Source organism: Mytilus trossulus, chromosome 7 (assembly GCF_036588685.1).
Source record: "Mytilus trossulus isolate FHL-02 chromosome 7, PNRI_Mtr1.1.1.hap1, whole genome shotgun sequence".
Taxonomy (NCBI): domain Eukaryota; kingdom Metazoa; phylum Mollusca; class Bivalvia; order Mytilida; family Mytilidae; genus Mytilus; species Mytilus trossulus.
This window is the reverse complement of record NC_086379.1, coordinates 7,480,998-7,504,679: the sequence shown is the minus strand read 5'-3', so window position 1 is coordinate 7,504,679 and position 23,682 is coordinate 7,480,998. Positions and strand designations below refer to the sequence as shown.

General features: G+C 31.5%; 2 long non-coding RNA genes across 2 annotated transcripts in view; one reads left to right on the top strand and one right to left on the bottom strand.

The window, feature by feature from the left end:
* LOC134726795 (uncharacterized) overlaps positions 1 to 23,682 on the top strand; it is a 252,490-nt gene that overhangs the window by 88,906 nt on the left and 139,902 nt on the right. The window lies entirely within an intron of this gene.
* Positions 4,516 to 10,952, bottom strand: LOC134724579 (uncharacterized). The gene is made up of 2 exons (XR_010108449.1): positions 9,847 to 10,952; positions 4,516 to 4,771 (listed from the first exon to the last, which is right to left on the bottom strand). It is a non-coding gene; the product is annotated as an uncharacterized LOC134724579 (long non-coding RNA).

Here is a 23,682-nt window from a genome sequence, read left to right as displayed (position 1 = left end):
CTGGCCAAGTTTGGTACAAAAATTCTAAAAACTTTAACCACAGAGTAAATGTTTTGTTTCCCCGCAGCAAAACTAAGTCCATTTATAGTAAAATACGGAAAAAATGGAATTTTATTTTTTCAAAATTTACTTCTGGATACTATCTTATGATCATCAACAAGCTTCTGTCCAAGTTTGGCACAAACCCAGGATAGTCATAATAGTTGGAGAAAGTTATTAAAATTTTAAAAACTTTTACCACAGAGTGAATGTTTTGTTTCCCCGCAGCAAAACTAAGTCCATTTATAGTAAAATACGGAAAAAATGGAATTTTATTTTTACAAAATATACTTCTGTTTACTATTTTATGATCATAAACAAGCTTCTGGCCAAGTTTGGTACAAACCCAGGATAGTTTAAGAAAGTTATTAAAATTCTAAAAACTTTAACCACAGAGTAAATGTTTTGTTTCCCCGCAGCAAAACTAAGTCCATTTATAGTAAAATACGGAAAAAATGGAATTTTATTTTTTCAAAATTTACTTCTGGATACTATCTTATGATCATAAAAAAGCTTCTGTCCAAGTTAGGTACAAACCCAGGATAGTCATGATAGTTGGAGAAAGTTATTAAAATTCTAAAAACTTTAACCACAGAGTGAATGTTTTGTTTCCCCGCAGAAAAAAATAAGTCCATTTATAGTAAAATACGGAAAAAATGGAATTTTATTTTTACAAAATTTACTTCTGGATACTATCTTATGATCATAAACAAGCTTCTGTCAAAGTTTGGTAGAAATCCAGTATAGTTTAAGAAAGTTATTAAAATTTCAAAAACTTTAACCACAGAGTAATTAATCAATAATAACAATAAAATCAGATTAGAATAAGTTCATCCAAAGACCAACTAAGAATAAAGTATGGATTATATCTCACGTAGCTATATAAATAGTCTATAAAAAACTATTTAAATGAATATTCATGAGGGTAAGGTATATAATAGCTGATATTATTTGCGTCTACCTTTGCTTATATTTATTAAATACAATAGTTGCACATGAAATAACTAATCATGTGGCAAAGTATAAAGATAGCAAACTTTGTAATTGTTACTGTAATGTTATTGTTCCATGGTTGTTCCATATTCGTATCTACTACTTCAAAGGAATTAAAAAAGAACCGTTTCTTGGTATTGTCATTGTACCTTAGTCTTAGCGACAGCGCATTAGGTCTGGAATTCTTTTATCACAATATTTTAGTTTTTATGAACTCACAAGGCGTTACATTCCAATACCAGTGTTTGCTGATTCAACATCTTATTGCTGGAACGATAATGTCATCTCTTATACAGACTTTATTGATATGCATCGAACGACTAAATGCTACATTCACAACACAGAAAGGAATATTGGTCTTGGTATGCAGCAATAAAGGAGTAATACTATATTTCATACTTTGTCACTGTATTGCTTTGTCAAGATTTGGTTTAGCAACCATCGATGGACCAGTACCATGTGATCCTAAAAACACTACTACTACAATATCGTTTTTTTCACATGACATTCCTTGCTTTGGTATTGTTGTTGCAATAATTTCGTGTTACAGTGTTGTAGTATACAGGATGATTCGTTCGAAAAAGATTCTACGGGCAAATGATATGACAGAGAGGCAGATCGCAGCGAAAAAGTCTAATGCTATCAGAACACGTAAAAATGTAATTACGCTGGGTTTGATAATTGCTGTTTCTATGGTGTCAGTTCTACCAAGAAGTTTGTTTGTGTTTTATTTATACATCGGGAATAAATCTTCTATAAAAACTACTCTGACATTGATCTTTAATAACTTTTTTCTGCTGTTAAATCCTGTAGTAGATCCAGTTATATACGTCTTACGGATCAAGAAGTATCGTCAACATCTTCGTTGTAAATGCTTGAAGAACAATTCTGTGTTTGATGTTACCAATTCTACAGCCGTATCCTAATATGTTCCTAACTACTAAAACTCAAATTTAAAGATGTGTTTAACGTTTCTCAATCAATTATAAACTACGAATTAAAGTGCTGTTTAAAGAATATATTTTTCATTACCGTCAAGTTGATCTTCAGCAACTTGTTTCGTTAAATCTTTTAATAGATCTCCGTCTTGCTGATCAAGAAGTACCGCAAATGTACTTTTTGTAAATGCCGGAATAAAATTTTTGTTTCGGATGAGACTTACTCGATAGCCGTATCTTAACATGTCACTATTGACTACATCCCAACATTTTGTTAAACATTTTACAGAGTGGCATCAACTGTGTAAAAATGTAAGTGTTGACTAAGAAATTTGTAATTCAAATGTTCAAAAATGTTCAAAAATTAAATCTGACCAAATTTTCAAGATTGTTTAGCTATGATCAGATAAGTTCGATGGTAAATATTGCAGAGAATAAAGGATTCACACTTATCATGTTAGTTGATTTAAATGTATGTTGTCGCTTGATACGGACGGAACAACCTTAATCCAAAAGTATCAATTATATATAAAATAATGTAAGTAGTACATGAAGTAAAATCACAAATTAAATAATATATTCAGAGGAAGATTTAATCGAAAAGTCCATAATCACATGACAAAATCAAATGACAAAACACATAAAAAACGAATGGACAAGAACTGTCATATTCCCGACTTAGTACAGGCATTTTCAAATGTAGAAATTGGTGGATTAAACCTGGTTAGAAAGCGCCAAACCTCTTACTTTGATGACAGTCTCATCAAATTATCGTGTAACAATTTTCAAAGAAACAATATAACAGAAAACAAAAAACATCTATCCACAAACACGTCACTGATTCGCATGTCTAGATCTGACGTCAGAAAATTTTATACGTCACATAAAGGAGTAGGTCGGGTAAGGACCGATTTTTGCCTCAAATTTCAGGTTTATCTGACGAAAGAAGTTGACCACAAATCAAAACAATATGAGATCAAAATCAAATATGGTTGTAAAGCAAAAAAAACAAACGATAGTTCCAAAATATTGGACAAAGTACTGATAAGATAAAGCAATCATGACCCGGGTAAGAAACACTTTGCTGAAAACAATTCTACATCAAATGTTGTTTCATGTCAACACTATAGTGTTGACTGCTGTGGTGGCGATACCTTCGGGATCGTCCTCACTTAGTGACATTGACACCTTGATTGTTGTACGCAAATTAACGTTTCATCTACATGAGATATTTCATGTAATTATAGATTATCGTTGATTATCTCAACGAGATTGATTTTTCTCGCTTGAGCTGGAACAGCGAAAGTGAGAAAAGCAATCGAGTTGAGATGACCAATGATAATCTGTTTATCGCTGTTTTACCTATGACGACGTTGTCAATTTCAATGTCAATTTCGTTAGCAACGCCACGTGGTCTCCTTAGTTTCTAGTGATAATTTTTCCATATCAAGCGAGAAGCATGATATGAAAATTATCACAAAAAAAAAACCAAAGGAAAAATGCACAAAATAGCGATAAGTAATGTATAAAGCCATTTGATCACACTTTCACTCAATTGTAAAAAAAATAAAGTCTTCTGAAAAGGTTAGTGTCGATAGCTATCCAATGATGTTTTTTTCTCTTTTTTTCATCAGTAAATTATCAATTTCTCTGTAAAAATAAAAACGTGTAAGTAGTTAATGATGTTAGAAATCGATATATGATTAATGAAACAATATAGTTTCCGCACAACAACTCATTTAATCAGAAGAACTGGAAGTCAAATTTTTTCGTCGATAAATACGATATCTTTTTGCTTTACCCTCTTCAAGTTTTTGAAATTATAAACAGAAAAAAATAGACAATTGTATATAAATCTTAATACGTTTTCTTTATAAAATTGCTATGTTAATAACAATAAAATTTTATTAGGTCAAAATTAAGTTGAACCAAAGACCAACTACAAATAAATATGTCATTAAAAGTCATTTTATGACTTTCCATTAGGTTGGTGTATATAATCGCTTATATCAATTGCGTATATTTCTACTTATATCAATTAAATACAACAGTTGAACATTGGATAACTAAACATGTGGCAAAGTATAAAGATAGCAAACTCTGTAATTGTCACTACACTGTTATTGGTCTATGGTTGTTCCATATTCGTATCGACTACCTCAAACATGTGTCAAAGGAATTAAAGAAGAACCATTTCTTGGTATTGTCAACTTGAATGTACCTTAGTCTCAGCCACAGCGCATTGGGTCTCGACATAATTCAACATAATATTCTAGTTTTTATGATCTCACAAGGCGTTAATTTGTAACAATTACAGTTTAGTTGTTGTTGAATTGTGTCAGTAATTAGATAATTACTATTATTAAATATTCGAAAGAAACCATCAGATATAAATTCAGGAATTCGATATACCAGATAAAAGATAACCCAAATCCTTTGAAATCACCCGTAATATTTCCAATGACTCCAGATTACCTTCGTTATACAAATGAAGATAAATTGTAAGACAAACTAAATAATACTCATAATAAAAAACAACAAATAGTAAGTTTGAATTTTGGCAATTTTTTGTCATGGATTTATTAGGACAGTTCAACTATATATCAACCGGCCTATGAATTTGCATTCATCGACAATGTATCATTAATGTCCAAGATAAAAACATAGAAGGGCAACCATCATATGTTTTCTCCAAATGGCAACTGGGCTACCAGACGCCAACTGTAATAAATTCAGCCATTCAGTAAATCAATACATTCAGATCATATTCTGTCCAATCCATGACGCTTCTTTAACGATATCTAAAAATATACAACAGAGAGCAGAAAATATTCTCAAGGGTGGGATAGGGTGGGTTTTGTGTTCCTTCAGTTGAAATCACGCAATGAACAAATCACGAAAAGCATGCAATTTTATACCAAATAAAAGCGGGAAAACCGCTTACGAAATTATGTAGGTAAATAAAAGACGCTCAAGTCCTTCAAAATTAAAGAAAAGATAACTCTAGTTTAGCAGACGATAATCTTAATTTATTAAATTGATTTAATGCTTAATGATTAAATCTTATTATTAAATATTCGAAAGAAACCATCAGATATAAATTCAGGAATTCGATATACCAGATAAAAGATAACCCAAATCCTTTGAAATCACTCGTAATATTTCCAATGACTCCAGATTACCTTCGTTATACAAATGAAGATAAATTGTAAGACAAACTAAATAATACTCATAATAAAAAACAACAAATAGTAAGTTTGAATTTTGGCAATTTTTTGTCATGGATTTATTAGGACAGTTCAACTATATATCAACCGGCCTATGAATTTGCATTCATCGACAATGTATCATTAATGTCCAAGATAAAAACATAGAAGGGCAACCATCATATGTTTTCTCCAAATGGCAACTGGGCTACCAGACGCCAACTGTAATAAATTCAGCCAAATGCTAACAAACTTGTTTGTAAGCATCGCCAAACAAAATTTATCAATCCATGACAAAAAATTAACTTTAACACACAAAACAAATTAAAAATTTAGGTTTTGAACAAACACATTAATTGAACTGAGTTTAACAACTAAAAATTAGTTCATCGAAGTATATCAACTATACAAGACATTAGTTCAACGAAGTATATCAACTATACTATACAACAATTCAACGAAGTATATCAACTATACTATACAACAGTTCAACGAAGTATATCAACTATACTATACAACAGTTCAACGAAGTATATCAACTATACTATACAACAGTTCAACGAAGTATATCAACTATACTATACACCAGTTCAACAAAGAATATCAACTTTACTTACAACAGATCAACGAAGTAATCAACTTTACTTACAACAGATCAACAAAGTAATCAACTTTACTATACAACAGATCAACAAAGTAATCGACTATACTATACAACAGTCCAATGAAGAGTATCAACTAAACTATACAACAGATCAACGAAGTAATCAACTTTATTATACAACAGATCAACGAAGTAATCATCTTTACTATACAACAGATCCACGAAGTAATCAACTTTACTATACAACAGAACATCGAAGTAATCAACTTTACTATACAACAGATCAACGAAGTAATCAACTTTACTATACAACAGATCAACGAAGTAATCAACTTTACTAAACAACAGATCGACGAAGTAATCAACTTTACTATACAACAGAACAACGAAGTAATCAACTTTACTATACAACAGATCAAAGAAGAATATCAACTATACTATACAATAGTTCAATGAAGAATATCAACTAAACTATACAACAGATCAACGAAGTTATCAACTTTATTATACAACAGATCAACGAAGTAATCAACTTTACTATACAACAAATCAACGAAGTAATCAACTTTACTATACAACAAAACAACGAAGTAATAAACCATACTATACCACAGATCAACGAAGTAAAAAACTTTATTATACAAAAGATCAACTAAGTTATCAACTTTACTTAACAAAAGATTAACGAAGTAATCAACTTCACTATACAACAGTACAAATATAAACAACGTGCACAACAAAAACAGGATTTTAAAACTTTGTATTTACAACTAACAACAAAACTGTTGTATATTCAACAGAGCTGTTCAACTTGATGCATTAGTTTAACAAATGAAATAAATTATTCAACTGACATACAACTTCATGTGTCCATGCACGATGGCTTGCAACTTTAAATAGGTTAAAATTCATTTGGGTATAAAAATCTGTTTGGATCTTAATAAACAACTCTAATGCTGACTGCATAGCATTAATAAAAATGTCACTGCCAATATATGACAGATTCGCCATGATCAGCGAAAAGAGTTGGGTGGATATCATCAAAATTAGTATGTTTAATAGCCTTGCCCCCAACTTTGTGTAAGTAAGATCTAACCCCCTTTGTTTAAAACAGTCTGAAACAAATCTTGACAATGATTTCCCATTTATATGGCAAAAATGAGGACCATCATATCCAGGTCTTAATTGCAAAAAGGCTTTCAAACTTTATAGAGGACAAATCTCATTTGATTCATTTTTATTTATTTTTACAACTTAAGTAGTGGATTTCCCTTTTTGATCAGTTTTGAAAAAAAATAAAATATTGTAATAAACAGCTAATTTAAGATGGTCAATATAAACATCCCGCCTATGTAAAACATGCTCTTGCATAACATTCGTTGTAATGGCAAATTCACTCACACGTAAAAATGTAGCAAGCTAAGTTAAATGCTGTTTGAAACAATATTGTTTCATAATAAGAAGAGCACACGTGCCTCAAAGCCACATTTAATCTAATCAATATCAATAGTCAAAGGTGCCCGAAGATCTTAAGAATTGTAAAGTCTATCACAACCACCCAAAAGTTTCTGAATGATACAATATTTAGTTAAATCTTCATTCCCTTGAATTTTCAATTTGTAACTTATTCCAGATATATATGATCTAATTGTAACGATGAATAATGATTTAGTGACAAAAAACCAATGTAACCAATAATTTGTCTGTTACTTGGTGGCCAACTAAGGGGAATAGAATATTCCATCCTGAACATATTGAACGAATGCAATGCATTTTTATAAACATTTCTGGTACTTTGAGAAATTGAATAATTCAACAATTTTGAAGCCTCTATAACAAAAGATCTAAGAACTCATGTAGAATAGTTTGTGGCGTCCGGTCGGCATTGCGCGTTACTTCTCTGAACTTCTTCATCTGTCCACGAGATAAAGCATCAGCAATAAAATTGTTTTTGAAAAAATATGCAACGCTTTAAATTAAAAATTAGATAATAATGTCCACAAAACTATTTTTTTAACAAAAAACATAATCCTATCATTTTTTGAAGATTTTGATTTTAAAAATGTAACAACAGCCATATTATCACAATGAACAATTATATTCTTATTCGTTAACCTTTCTTTCCATAAAAAGATGGCCAAAGCAAAAGGTATAATTTCCAATTAAGTAATGTCACTTAATAAAACTTTGCCCCAATTATGGCCATTGTAAAATTGCCCATGGTCCATTTAAATAAGCTGCACAAACCAGTGAATGACCACCTGCACTGTCAGTATACAAATGTAAATCATCATTTGAAACCCAATTCAAATCTTGGATATATGTTTATAGCCATTAAATTCTTTATAAACATATTGCCACATATGCAAATCATCTCGTATTCCTTTGGTCAATCTTATAAAATGATGAGATATTTTAACATTTTTAAAAGAGCCAAATAGATGCCTCATAAATGCCCTTCTGAAGGGAAGAGCCCTAGCACAAAAAGCCAATGAACCTGTTAAAGACGCACTTCTTTCAGAGTAACTTTTCTTTTGCTATAGGAACACCCAAGTTTGAGCAAACTTTTGAAAATGCAGTCATAAGACAGAGACAGTCATCTTTATGAGCTTCTCCAACAAATATAAAATCATCAAGATAATGATCCAAATTTCAGAATGCGTTTTATTTTTAACTGACCAATGCAAAAGGTTGAAAATTTTTCAAATGTAGCACAACTAATAGAACATCCCATGGGCATTATTTTTTGGATATAGTAAAGACCATTTAGTTTCAGATGCCTAGTAAATCAAAATCACCAGGATAACATTTAAGTAAAGGAAATGCCGATTTAATATTCATATTTGCCATTAAAGCCGAATTCTCCATTTGTTTTACAATTTTGACTGCATTGACAAATGATGAATAAGTGACGTTGATAAACTGAGTATCAATAAAATCATTGATACTTTCATTTGAAAGTAAGACAAATAAGTTATCAATCGAAGTCCACCAGTTTTCTTAGGAACTAAACCAATAGGAGAGCACCGAAGATTTGAAATAGGTTTATGTTTGAATGGGCCTGCCATTCGACCTAATGATATCTCATTATTCCACTTCTTTTGAGCTTCAAAATGGTTTTTCAAAACAGACAACAAATTTCTATATTCACAATTCACATGAACGTGTAGACCTAATGAATTTTAAAACCATATTTAAATCCATTCAAAAGTTCAACAGCGCGTTGCTTATCATGATATAGTTCCAGAAGCTTAGAGAGTTCATTTACATTAACCGGAGATGTTCATAGGGCCCAAATATTAAACTGGTCTGGATGTAGTTCTGAAAAATTATAAATTATCTTTGCTTAAAACCTCCTTTTTGGTTTTGTCTATTAGCAGAGTTGTTAACAAAACGTGAAATGTTATTTCTCTTAAACCTAGATGGACCAGTATAACATTCATAGTCCATAAAGCAACGACAGCGTAAAGCAGGAGGATTAAAACCACATTTGAGACATGCATGCCTGTATGGGCAAATGCGTTTATTGGAAAAACCTTTAAAATTAAAATCACAGCATTTATATCCAACATTAGCCTGCTGTTGTTTTTGAGTATTGTTAGTTAAAATACGCAACAACAAAAAATAAATAAAATTCTATGGATGACCATTTTTTGTATGATCCCTTGATACAACTCAAACGAAATTATTGGTCATAAGAATACCATTTTTCGACAGGATGATCAGCCGCTGCACCGCTTATGATTGACATATATGAGAAAAGATCACTTACTTTTCCCGGATACCTTTCAATAAGGACCTGGACACAAGCAATACAACCATTAGTCCAATCCTCAACATAATTAACAGTATGGTTTTTCTCAACTTTGTTTTGTATAACCAGCATACCGTCATTAATTTCAATGGTGTTTTCATTTTGTTTGACTGTTGAAATTGTTTTGATGCATAAGGGACAAATCAATATATTCAATGCCAAATTTTTTCCTTAAGCTTTTGAGTTATCAATATAACAACCTCATTAAAACCAGGCAACATAGAGGTTCATCAAAAACTTCAATAACCTCACCTAAGGCAGCTAATTCAGGTTCAATCTCTTGAATTCTACATCTGGTTGCAAGGCAACTAGTTGAGGTTCATCAACCCTCCGTCGTCTTACTACAGGGGCATCTTGATCAACTTTGGGACGCCTTTTCTCATTCCTAAATGGTGGTTGAAGTTGTTCCCTGGGAGCCATTCTAAGACGAAGTCTCTAACCGTGTCCTGCCGACGACGCCTGCCTCTACCTCTTGGCATTGTTATAAACTATTATAATCATTAAAACAGATTAGCTACATACATCAAGTCTTGAAAGCCCATTCATCTTTCAAAATATAAATTCAACTTCTTATTCTCTCATTCAAGTTAGATAAATAAAATACCACATATAACCCACTACGTTGTCTTAAATAAAATTAATATACATTTGAATGCATTAAACAACTGAAGTTGGTAACAAAACACAATTAAAACAAGTGCAATGTTCCTTCAAACCAAATATAACGTCGATATAAACGATAAGTTAAATTACCAAGCTTATTTAATTATCCGCAAATCAAAAAACTTATAAAAGATGTACGTGTAACAAATTAAACATTAGCGGGCATGTAAATGTTAAAACGGCTTACACTACAAACATGTAATTACCTGTTTAAAGAATATCGCTCATACATTACAATCAAAACAAATATATCACCTGTATTAAAGCATTTTAAATTTAATGCTATTCAATGATTAATATATGTGTGCACAAATGTAACTATTAAATAATAGTCTAATCAGTATAAATGCTATCCAAGTAAGCGATACATTGAATTAAGAATCAAAATTTTTGCAAGAACAACTTTCAAATAAAATAGAATTATTCTTTATAAATTACAGAAATAAAATCATTCGGAAAATTCAACTGCAACAACTATATCTATTTATCACTAAAACATATGAACTTATCTTATGTCTGAATCAGCCTATTCCTTGTGTTCCTTCAGTTGAAATCACGCAATGAACAAATCACGAAAAGCATGCAATTTTATACCAAATAAAAGCGGGAAAACCGCTTACGAAATTATGTAGGTAAATAAAAGACGCTCAAGTCCTTCAAAATTAAAGAAAAGATAACTCTAGTTTAGCAGACGATAATCTTAAGTTATTAAATTGATTTAATGCTAAATGATTAAATCTTAGTAATTGTATTATCTTGCTATGTCGAGAATTTGACTAGATCAAAATTTAAAACAACTAAATAGTATACGTTTAGTTGCCCCAAAATAAAATCTTATTAATGAACAGGGTGATTAGTTATCTTTACTTTAACATACAAATAGAATATTAAAAATCAGAATTACAACTACAATTGACCACAAATTTAACAATATCAAATCATAATTACAAATACAACATCATGATGAAATACATTAATTTTGGATAGCAAAGTACCCTGACACGTCTTATAGTAATGCGAAATCACACTTAGCAAAACAGTCAAATTCCGGAATAGATCACGTTCGGTACTAAAAGACGACATCAATGGCAAAAAACAATCTAAGACGTGGTAAAATGTCATAAGTTAGTTAAGACAAATACACATCGTATGGATCAATCAATTCATGATGGTGTCCTTTAAATTGACGGAGTGTCATTTTTTATCGTTCTTCCTTATAACTGTGAGGCAGCAGTTTCTGTTCAGAGGAACACTCTCCAGTATATGAAGTCTGTATAGTTTGCATATGCACGATCATAACGTATCAACTGATATATTTAAACACCATACGAAGGGGCAGATGGTGTGCTACTGCTGAGAAATGGGAAATTGATAATTGGGAAGTTGAAATCGTCCCGTTTGTCATATATTTTAGTGTGAAGTCGTTCATCTGTGTGAATATTGTGAAAAAGAACAAGGGTACGAAGTGGATCCTTCTAGTATTAGTAGTATCCTTCATGTCATGTTCACTGGGATATATGAGATGTAAGTATTGGCTGAACTATGGGTTATGATTGGACATCATTATTATATCTGAAAGTAAAAATAAAGAATTTCGCAAGGTGATATTTCTAAAATATGTTGACTCATTAGTTATTCTTGTATTATTTTTTGCTTTAAACATGTGTTAAATGTATGGGAATTTGAAAGTGAAAATAGCGTTGAGGGACTCTGTGGGATTTTTTAAAATGAAATAAATACTCATAAAAACAAGTTTTATTTGAAACATATAGATGGTAGAAATATAATAGGACCAAAGTTTTCATTTATATGTTTGACCTTTGACCCCAAGCATCTACATGGTATTCATGAATCTGCCAACATTTCAATTTATCTTTAAAAATACTTATAGACTTAGTAATATAAATACCACAGCACACGACATACACAGAATGAGCAGAAAGATTTCAAAAATTAACTATTTTAATAGCGTATGATCATTGTCCATATAAACTTAGTTCGCAAAGCCACGTGGAAATATGGCAAATTCAACAAGTTTGCACAAAACATTGAAAAACAATTTTTTTTAATTTATTTTTCTGATTTTTTTAATTACATTATTTTTGTTGTAACGTCGCTGTCATGTTCCGTTATACAAATTCTTTCACTCTTGAGTCAAGATGAAAATATATTTCATTTTGTTTCATGTACAGTGGCAAATAGTTCATTACATTCAAGATGAAAACAAAATATCAATAGATGCAAAAGGTATTTTAGAGATTGATCGGGGAAAAAGAAAAGGAATTTCAACAGCCACCAGCTATAAAGCATAGGGACAGTGCATGTGTATAAGGAATAAAGACATAATTTTTCTCCCTTGCATCAGCAAACAGGCCACACATGGACCCACACAAGAGTTGTTGCAAAAGTTCTTAACATGCAGTAAGCGTGAAACTTTTTCTTTCCGAGATCCCTAATTCGTCCTTATTGTGACCGGACATGGCTGTGTATTCATATATCAGCCACTTATACATTAATTTCAAAATATGGACTTAAAATATGAGCAATCTCATTATATGTTATGAATTACAATCTGTTTAATATGGCCATGTTAAGATTATATTATGTTGGTATCTTCTTCTGAAACCGGCGGAGCTTCATTTCTCTGAATATGTTCCAGATTATTTTCAAAGAGTCTTCATCATTAAAACAAACTAAAAAAGTATGATAGGTTCTAAGTAGATATGGGAAGATGTGGTGTGAGTGCCAATGAGACAACTCTCCATCCAAATAACAATTTGAAAAAAAAGTAAACAATTATAGGTCAATATACGGCCTTCAACACGGAGCCTTGGATCACACCAAACAACATGCTATAAAGGACCCCACAATTACTTGACGTGTAAAACCATTCAAACGGGAAAACCAACGGTATAATGTATATTAAAAAAAGAGAAACGAGAAGCACGTATCAATTACATAAACAAATTACAACTACTGTACATCAGATTCCTAACTTAGGACAGGTGTGGTATACTTTGAAGGTTTAACCACAACATTATGACATGTCTTAAAAAGATATTTCACCTAATTATGGGTCAATAGCAGCTACTCGGGTAAATTGATGTACCAAATCAATAAAGAAGAATAGCATACTTTATCAAAACTAATAAAATGAAAAAAAGGAAATTGCCGAAGAGACAACAATCCGACCAAATAGCAGAAGAAAGACGTATAATGTATACTAGTACTTCTTCTTTGAACTGGACACCACACTGAACTCCGAAAGCAAAGCTTCTTTTAGTTTGTCAGATACATATTACTTAAAATTATCATAAGGATAGGTCTTTCAGTGCAAAATTTTGAATATCATTTTAAAATATTTTGCCGCGGATATTGTTTAAAAACTGTTAATACCAACAATGAAATATATATTTGTAAATTTGTTTGTGAAATATATGTTCACTATTAGTTTAGGTTCTAAAATAATTCTGATTTGTTACCTATAAGCAAAATAAACTCGTTGAATAAAAGGATGTTATTTTTTTTTAAATTCAGTCTAGAAACAACTGCTGCATGTTTGCATGAATGTGTTTTTAACCAATCTAACATGCCATAATTTCCTTATTTTAATTGTTTCCTAGTATAAATGTTCACACAATTTTTTATTCCGTGTCTATAAATAGTCTTGATCGGGGACGCAAGATTTATTTTGACTGTTGGTTGCCTAGCTATCGTAAACAAATCGATATTGTAATCTCAGCGTGTAATTTTTTAAAAATTGAACGTAAAAGTTGAAATAAAAATTTTTGACGTCGTAATCCCACAGAGGTAACACATTCCCACCGAAAGCTCTTTTTTTGAGAGCCCAGGTGGTCGTGTGGTCTAGCAGGATGGCTGCAGTGCAGGCTATTTGGTGTCACGATATCAAAGAAGCATGGGTTCGAATCCCGGCGAGGGAAGAACCAACAATTTGCGAAAGCAAATTTACAGATCTAACATTGTTGGGTTGATGTTTAGACGAGCTATATATATATATATATATACAAAAAGTTTCTTTTCAAGCGGTGTACAGAATGGATGAAAGCGCTAGACAATGCTGCTCTTAAAACTCTTTTTGTGTATTTAATTTTTAATATATATACATATATATATATATGTAAGATTGCCTAACAATGTAATTTAACACACTATTTAATATGTAAATATAAGAATGTTTAAAATATTTACAAAATGATGAAAATAAACGCAATATTTCGCTAGACCAACTAGCTTTATCAAGCGTGCATCTATCCAGGTAAAATCGGATGTAGATGATAAGAAAGTTTTGCAGCTCAATCTATAATTTTATTTGTGTAATTGAATTAATCTCTGTACTGATTAATCCACACTCCCATAGATTTGTATGTCATGTGCTGCTATTTATAGGCACTTATATATATATGTAAGGATATAGAAATGAGTTCTATCAATCTATTGTTTTAAAATGATCTAGTAGAACTTAACCATGCAAAAACTGATTTTAGAATTGTATGCTTCTTTTTGTAAATTACTTGGTGCAATGCACTCGATTTCATTTCATGCGTTAACAGAATTTTTATGAAATCAATAACATACCATTTTTTGTCATAGGACATTTTGATATACGGTTCTTTGGAACCGAACTACGAACAAAACAATGACATATCCTTGGTAATTCATACATTCATTCTAACTAGCAATATATTTGTCATATGATTACAATTGTCATATGATTACAAACATCGTGTTTAACAGGTAATATGACTTTATACTCTTTTGGTTTTCTAACTATTACAACTGCTCCAACAAAGTTATGAGGAGGACAGATAAAAAATGAAACTCTATAAATTTTACGGACACCACGAATCACGAATTGGTTGATCAATACGATGTATCTTTGTCCAAACTAACTATGGACATTTTTACCACGCCTTAGATTGTGGTTTGTCATTACGTCTTCTGATCTTTTTATTACCAAACGTGACTTTTTCCTGAATGTGACTGAGTTTTAATTTGTACTGCTTTAAGACGTGGCACGGTACTTTTCTATCCCAAATTAATTTGTTGGGTTTTGATGTTGTGTTTGTTGTTGCCATCGGATTTTGTGAAATGTCTTAACGTGTTTAGCTGTAAATAGTATTTTTTCTGTTATGTGTGTGCTGTGTTGGAGATAACTACTCATCCAGTTCATTTTGTAGATTTGATTTTATATCAACGAAATTTACACTGTATTTTTTGTTTGCAGTCTGATCAGAAGAAACACCCACAAAGCTAGTACATGTAGTACGGTGACCGAGTAACGAGAAGTCGCTTATTTAAGGAGTTTAATTGTCATTCGGACTATACGGCTGTAAATCACAGTATTGGTAGTTCAAATGTTAAACTTAACATTTTGACGTGTCGTCAAAAATCGTACGGCGCAATTTTCGTTAAATGGGCTTTGAAGTACGTTAGTTTACTTGAACGAAAAATCGACGAAAACAATTTTTGAGGTAAACATTGTAAAATAACATCCGTGATATGATTTCTGTTATTGTATACATTGTTGTTACACCTTATTCATGTTATTTGAACGATTTCAAATAAAGTTTAGCAAAATTAATTCGTTATAAAAGAGTTTTTGTAAAAGTTGAACACTACGAATACTTTGCATTTGATAGAGTACGTTCCAATTTAATTTCATATTTGTTTTAACGCAAAATGTAAAATAATTAACATTTATATGACATTTCATACATTTGTACCTTTATTAATCAAACATTTCATATTCATTTGTCTCAGATGCATTATTTCAGCAATGCAAGCCAGACAAAATTCATAACGCTAATATGACGGAGCTATTCGAAGCTCATATAAAGCCTCTTATAGATACATATACGCAATTGGGATGTGATGTATTACTTACACTTACATACTGGGATATGTTCCTTGAAGCAGTAGACATTTAGCTGTCAAATGTTAGAGCAGAATGAGAGGAAAATTGGTCTCTGCCTTGAGATCGTCATCTCAAATGTAACATCATATTTTTGTAACCAACCGTACCACACGAAGGTGGATACCCGATATACTTCAATTTTCTGAGAACATTCGACCACCTTTTATAGATGGCTACTTTGCTTTTTAGACAGATTCCTAGACATTTTAACAGTACTATGACATGGCAACAGAATAGACCGTTATTAGCCTCAAGGAGATCATGTGCCACTGTAGGCATAACAAATCAAAAGTATGCGGCTGTTAGATGGACCCCTACTAGACATTTCATAGAATCATTTGTCGTGTAATGCAGAAAACGGATGGAATTGCTGCAAATTATGCAAATTCACAAGAAAAAACAAAGCCAACAGCAATGAAAAGAGATGAAGAACATGTTATTGTCATTGTGAATCATCCATGACTTATCCTTTTGGTGTGGAATGCCACCCTCAATATCTTTTCTTAAATGCATGTTTCAAGATATATTCGAGGTTCTTTGCTCACAGTTGTAGAGGAAGGCTTGGACATGTCTAAATATTTTATCACTAGTGCTCTTTCTTAAGATCACAAGGGGTTTAATAGTCCAATATCAAAGTCAAACACAAACCTTAAATATAAATCGGTTGGAATACTTGCACTGATTTCAGCAAAATGTAGAGATGATGTTATCATAGAACCGCTTTTCAAAATGACGACACTATGAGAAAATCATGCAAGTCTGATTTTGTGAAGCAATTCGAATCTTAAGTCTCTTGTGCAATTTCCCTACCTTCCTTTATACCATCACTCGATTACAACTTACATAAGAGATGGTATGGCATTGGTTAAATTTTTTTATGCTGAAAAAGGTAAAACATACGGCGATCTTGCAGCTTTCTATTAAAAATATATGTCCCAATGAATTTCTATGGCGCTCATAGTAGCACATGTTTTTAACCGCTTCGACACGAACAACTCTATAAAGTCTGCCTAAAGGGAACGCCGCACAGAGACTACATGCAGCTTCCATCAAAGTGTATCAGATTATAGAGCGGAGAAGTATTCCTGACTGGAAAACGTTGAAAAATCACCTGATGTGAGCTTCACATAGTCAGAACGTTTGTTAATTTCGAAATTGTCAAAGTTATTTATACCAACACAGTTCATGGCTGTCGTAGCTTGTTCAGAACTCAAGAGAAGGCCTATACCCAATGCCTTAAACTTTGACACGGAGTTTCGGGAAATGTGTAAGAGTGGAAGAACAATCATACGGACCTCTTATACAATTGTAATTGTTCTGTTTGTTCGCTACTATAAAAGAAATATAGGTCACATACAAGCCAGTTGTGGTCGCAGATGTGGAACATTAGCAGTGTTAATGATGGGCGGAGATTTCCACCCGTTCAACAACTATGTGTTTGTCTTTCCCCAACAATTTGTAAACTGTTTCCTGCTGCACATGTACATGTACTAACCGGATGCGACGCAACTTCGTCTCTTTGTGGAGTAAGGTAAGCAAACTGTCTACAAGACTTCGAAGGACACGCACGACTATTTCAGTTGCTTTAAGAGTTTCGGTAATATTGATAAAATTGAGAATGGAAATGGGGAATGTGTCAAAGAGACACCAACCCGACCAAAGAAAACACACAACAGCAGAAGGTCACCAACAGGTCTTCAATGTAGCGAGAAATTGCCGCACCCGGAGGCGTCCTTCAGCTGGCCCCTTAACAAATATATACTAGTACAGTGATGTAGCCCTTGTGTTGGCATGAAAGATAATTTCAAAGGTTTATGAACAGAACTATCTCTTTAAAACCACTCCATCATAATAATATTGTAATAGAAAAATGCAGTTTATTTTATTTCAAATAGTTTATTAGTTAATTTATGTGGGTTCTACTTTGTAAACTATTTTACCTAAAATTATTGTCTAAATGTTCTATACATTTTTCAAGCGTAGGATATTTCAAATATGTCAAATAAGCACTTTTATAAACTATTGAACTTGTCTGTACAGTGAGACTTCAGCAGTTGTCAAATTATATATTTATATCTAGTAGAGTTATAAAGAACATCTTAAGAGTTCGGACAAAGGTCAGCCTTCGTCAGCAAATCTTTTGTTTCTCACAGTTAACGGTTACTAGGACATGCAGAACTTAGTATATAAACTGATCAAGCAGCTATGATTTTAATAGCGAGTTTCTTGATATTCTAGGTGAGTCTCTTGGTTTTGAAAACAATTTATATTTAAAACTATATTTCTTTTAATCTTATTTTGAAAAAAAAATAAAGCTTATAAGTAACTTATATTTTAATTCCGATGTTTTTTTTAGCAGTAAGATTTTTTGTTATTATTTGGTATTGAATTGGAATTGTTTATAGTATTTTATTATTGTTTTCAACTTATTTTGATATCAAAATGTGTATTTGAAATTATATTACAATTACTTTGATGTTATGTTTATTAAATGAAAAGCGAGTTTCTTGATATTCTAGGTGTCAGTCGATCCCGGTCTGTCTCTATATCGGCAGCAATGCCATGTACTATCTTTGGCATTGTCACAGCTAGTTTTCCCCACATCATGTTAAGACCCAAAACCAGTTCTCACAGATGTAGTTCGTCTGTTGAGAGTCTGTCGGGAATCAATACAACGGCTAATTTCTCAATATACCAACAATCCATATACCATTAACATCGTTGTAATGAGTCAAAAAACAGTTGTTATAATATATGGTGAGGACCCGGTCTATTAGTATGTGTTATGATAATAATTGTTCAAGTTTATCACTAGTAAAGATGTAAGTTTAGTCAGGTTATCTTCCTGCGAGACGGCACTGAAACAGTATATTTTACGTACTTCGTTTCAAACTAAAAATTTGGACCGCATTACACATTGCTAAACCCCTATCCGGTGACCTTTACAATACGGTTGGCGAGAGTAAAATGATGCATTACACCCTGTGTATTGTAAATGGCATATTTCAGCAGAATTATTGCAGGATCTTGTGTCTTCATTGAAAGAAAAATCTGCATGTGAAAGAGTCATGTGTTTGTTCACTACAAACCTTACATGTCCGGGGCTTTGATCCTGTAAAGGGTCAGAATTATGTAAAAAAATTCAAATCATGTTCCTTGACAATTAACCAGAAGATATAATTCTGTTGTGTGGATCTCTTTGATTGGAATGTTGAATTGTAACTATTTTCGAAGTATTGAGTACTATTTAGTTTTAATGAATTTCATGAATGATCTTATGCAAAATATGCCTTCATAACAGTAGGATGCAGGTAAAAATAATATTCATCATTTATTGATGAAGTTGAATGTCAGCCGGCAAGGTAACTATTGTAATTTTAACAGAATATGTGTTGATCTTGTGTAAAAGAACAAGTATTTGAAAAACGAAAATTTTCAGAAAAAAATCGATTTCTTATTCATTTTTTTATTAATATTTTCGAGATAATTCATTGATAATGACATAAGAAAATGTCTGTATCTAGAATTTAACCTAACTTGTTATATATTTCTTCAAATTTTGAAAGTATGGAAGAAAAAAATAAAAACAGAATTTGATCTTTGACCTCATTTTATGCAAAACTGTTACCACATTTCTTTTTGACGACATCGATATTTCAATAGTACTAATTTTTTCGTATCCAATGATATATAATATAGCCATATGGTATGTTTGACGATTAAGTCTAAAAAATATTAGGTCTGGTCACCGTACTATAGAGAATACAATTATTTATCTAATTACTACTTCAATTAAATAATAATTAGTATGACAATTTTCACTATTATTAATATAAGTTAGATAAGTCATACAAATCTACTCTTGAATTTCATCCAGATTCTTTCTTAATTTTCGGAACACGTTTTAGAAATTAAAATGTGACGGCTCTTTGGACGTTGCAATGACTATGGCTAACACATGTAACATGGCTGTGAATTTGTATTGTATTTATTTTTATTCTATAGCTAGTCACTACTTCAGTTTTATCATGTATATCTATTATATACTTATTTTATAAAATTTACTGTTTGCAAAACTATGTATTATTCTTGATAATAATGATGTTTTTGTCCGAGACTAATAACCCTGGCCTCACAACTTTTTTATCATTTGGTCCTCGACGATCTTCAACTTTGTAGTTGTAATGGCTTTCAAACTTTTACATCTGAGCATAGTTTTGTGTGGACGTAACGCGCGTCTGGCGTATACGAATATTTGTAACCTGTTACTTTTGGATAGCTTTTATTCGTTTGTTTCTCTGTCCTATATTTTCTTTAATATATCTGTTTATTTATTGTAAACCTGTCGTGTAATGTTGTCATTTTAATGTTATAAGTAACACAGCAATTAAAGCGGGAGGTTTGGCATGCCACAGTACCAGGTTCAACCCACCATTGTTTTCATAAAATACCCTGTACCAAGTCAGTAAAATGGCCATTGTTGCATTAAAGTTCGATTCTGTGTGTGTGACGTTTCGGTGTTGTGTCTCGGTTGTGTCATAGTTCTCTTATATCTGATACGTTTCCCTCAGTTTTAGTTTGTAACCCGGTAGGTTTTTCTCTATCGATTTGTGAATTTTGCAGCAGTATACTACTGTAGCCTTTATTTATGATCTGATCGTCCAGTCTTATGTAGACGAAACGCGCGTCTGGCGTATCAAATCATAAGTATGATAACTTTGATAACTATATGTATATCTATTATTGTGTCCGTTCAGAAACATGCAATTTATCATTGTATTCTCAATGTATAAACAAAATCTCTTATTATTTTGTGTTTGTTTCCCATCTAATGTAACATTTTGAGTATTACAATATAAAGTGTTCTTATTCAAATTAGGAGATGGATTAATATATTATGTTAATAGCTTGTTTCCTAATTCTGTTAACAATGGTTAATTAATGGCTTGTGTGTAAATGTCTGTTTGTGTACATTATTTAACCTGAATTTAATTAATAAAATATGTTCACACTAAAAGCGTTGACCGAAGAACATTTTGTATGAAGCGCTTTTGTGCTTCATTTAAAATTATGCATACAGTCAACGCTTTTACCATTCCTAGATTATAAAATTACAGTTACCTTTAATTAGGAACACAGATATTTGATCTAATTTGATTGTACCTTTTGCAATTGTTAAAGTCATAAGAAACCTCAAATTGAAAAAGAAAAATGCATATGTTTTTTTTATAACTAAATAGATAGTTTTCATTATACAACTTATGTACATATACTTTTTTTCTGAGGAAAGTTCTTTAATTTGTCCACATTTAAAAGAAGTTTATTTATTTTTAATTGCTTGCTTTCAGGAAGCAATTCGCCGACATATTTCCCGTATGCATAGTTACCCGAGCGTAACCCTCCTCGGTGACCACAATACGCATGGATTTGTCATTGAAATAAACAAAGATCTGATTATACATGTTAAACACGTTATCAATACCCATGATTTTTGTGATTTGTTTACATTAAGGTGACAATTGGTAAAACTCGGCTTCAAAACACGGCATTTAATGAGCAGTCATATTTGATAAATCATAACAAACAGAAAAAAAAACAATTGACGATTATATGATATATTTGCGAAAATAATGATAAAATCGTGCACAGAGGACTAAGTTTATGATGTATACATGCATTGGGTCAAGAATTTGACAAACATTATTGCATGAACCCCTCAGTATCGGCGAGTTTTAAATTTGGATGTGTCTATGGGCCACTCGATATCTCTCGGCCGGAAGTCAGAATAAAATTCTCGGAACGTCTCGAAAGTTTTCGGTCATTTATACAGGTTTTAACTAACCCGAATTATTCAGTCGTTATATTCCGCTGATCTACGAAGGCTACAATCAGACACGGAAAGGGCTTGAATTATTCGAGTAAGGTTTTAACAGGTTGTTATCTACGCCTTTGATATGGTCCCTTGATGACCCTTGACGACGCAATTATATTTGTTTTAAAACGACCACTGTACACTGTGTGTATCTGGGTCTATTAAAACGTGGTACTGTATGTTGTATCGATAACATGTGAATTAATTATGTTGGACGATTAAAACACGGGATACTGAGTGTGTATTTCATCATAGACTTACGGGAGAAAAGAATTTGGTTAAAATATTGATATTTGATCGAAAAAAAGAACGATAACATTCTTCAAAAGTATTTAATTCAATCGGAATCAAAGAAATATATACAAAATATATACTGTATTTATGTTTATGAAGAAACGAACAATGATTAAAATGAGAATGTTTTCAGAGTTGCAATTAAGAAATAAGTATTTTATATTACAAGATACTCTGCTTTGGTATTTTTAAATATTCATTTGTAAAGGAAACATAAAAATTAAATCTAAATAAATTCTTGCATCCTACAAAAAAAAAGTTTATAAACAATTAACTTTCATTATACTTCTACGTTAATCATTTCATAATATTTTAGTATTTAGGTTTTATGAGTAATTATTATTTATTTTGTTGTAATGTAATATATCCATAAAACGGAAAGTAAGATAAATTTAGTAAATATTTAAATTTTATACAGTCATGAATAAAAATACTTGTGTGTTTTCAATTCATAAAGCATGATTTTAAATCCTTGCAACTCATAACTTTACAACAATCACAACAAAATTTAATCACAACCATAATGTTGATTATTTTAAACCGTTTTAGCATGGATAGAAGTCTTTGCTTTTACTTTGTATATTAATATATTCACATAGTGGATTGTTAGAATTTAAAAGTAGATTATATCTATAAATGAACGTAAATACTTGACGTTCGAGTTTATTAATATCATATATATTCAAAAACTTTTAAAAAAAAAACTAACAGGAACGTTAGTTTTTTTATAAAATTTAAATTTTTTTTTTGTTTGTTTGTTTTAATAGTTTCACCGTATAGCATCTATATATTTGTACTATATATGTAACGGTTTTGAAAATTGTATTCATTGTGTTGACCAACTATCCTACACCTCTTGATTCATTTACATTATAGATCACGTTTTAAAAGCACACTAACAGTTTGCGTTCTCAAAAATTCCGGATAAAATGTCAATGAATCAGGAGTCACAACATTTAATGTACGCTGTTTGACATTCGAATTCAACTATTAGATTAAGATATGTGATGATGCGTATTCTTTTCCTGAGTATCCGTGAGATGCTTTCTATTTACTATTTCGTGCGCTAAGATACTACTTGCATGCAATACTATTAAATTCATTCGGGGAAGCTTATTTTCGTTTTTATTAACTTAATTCATGATCAGAACACGGCAGAAAGAGCTTCACATGTGACATTCAAAACGGTCATCATTTCAAACGGTATTCTGACCTCGAGTTGTTTCGCTTTTGTTTCTGTTTTGAGTGACTGTCCTATTATTAACTTTGACCTTTTCGAAAAGCTAAGGATTGTCTACCCAAGGAATAGATTCATTAACTTTGT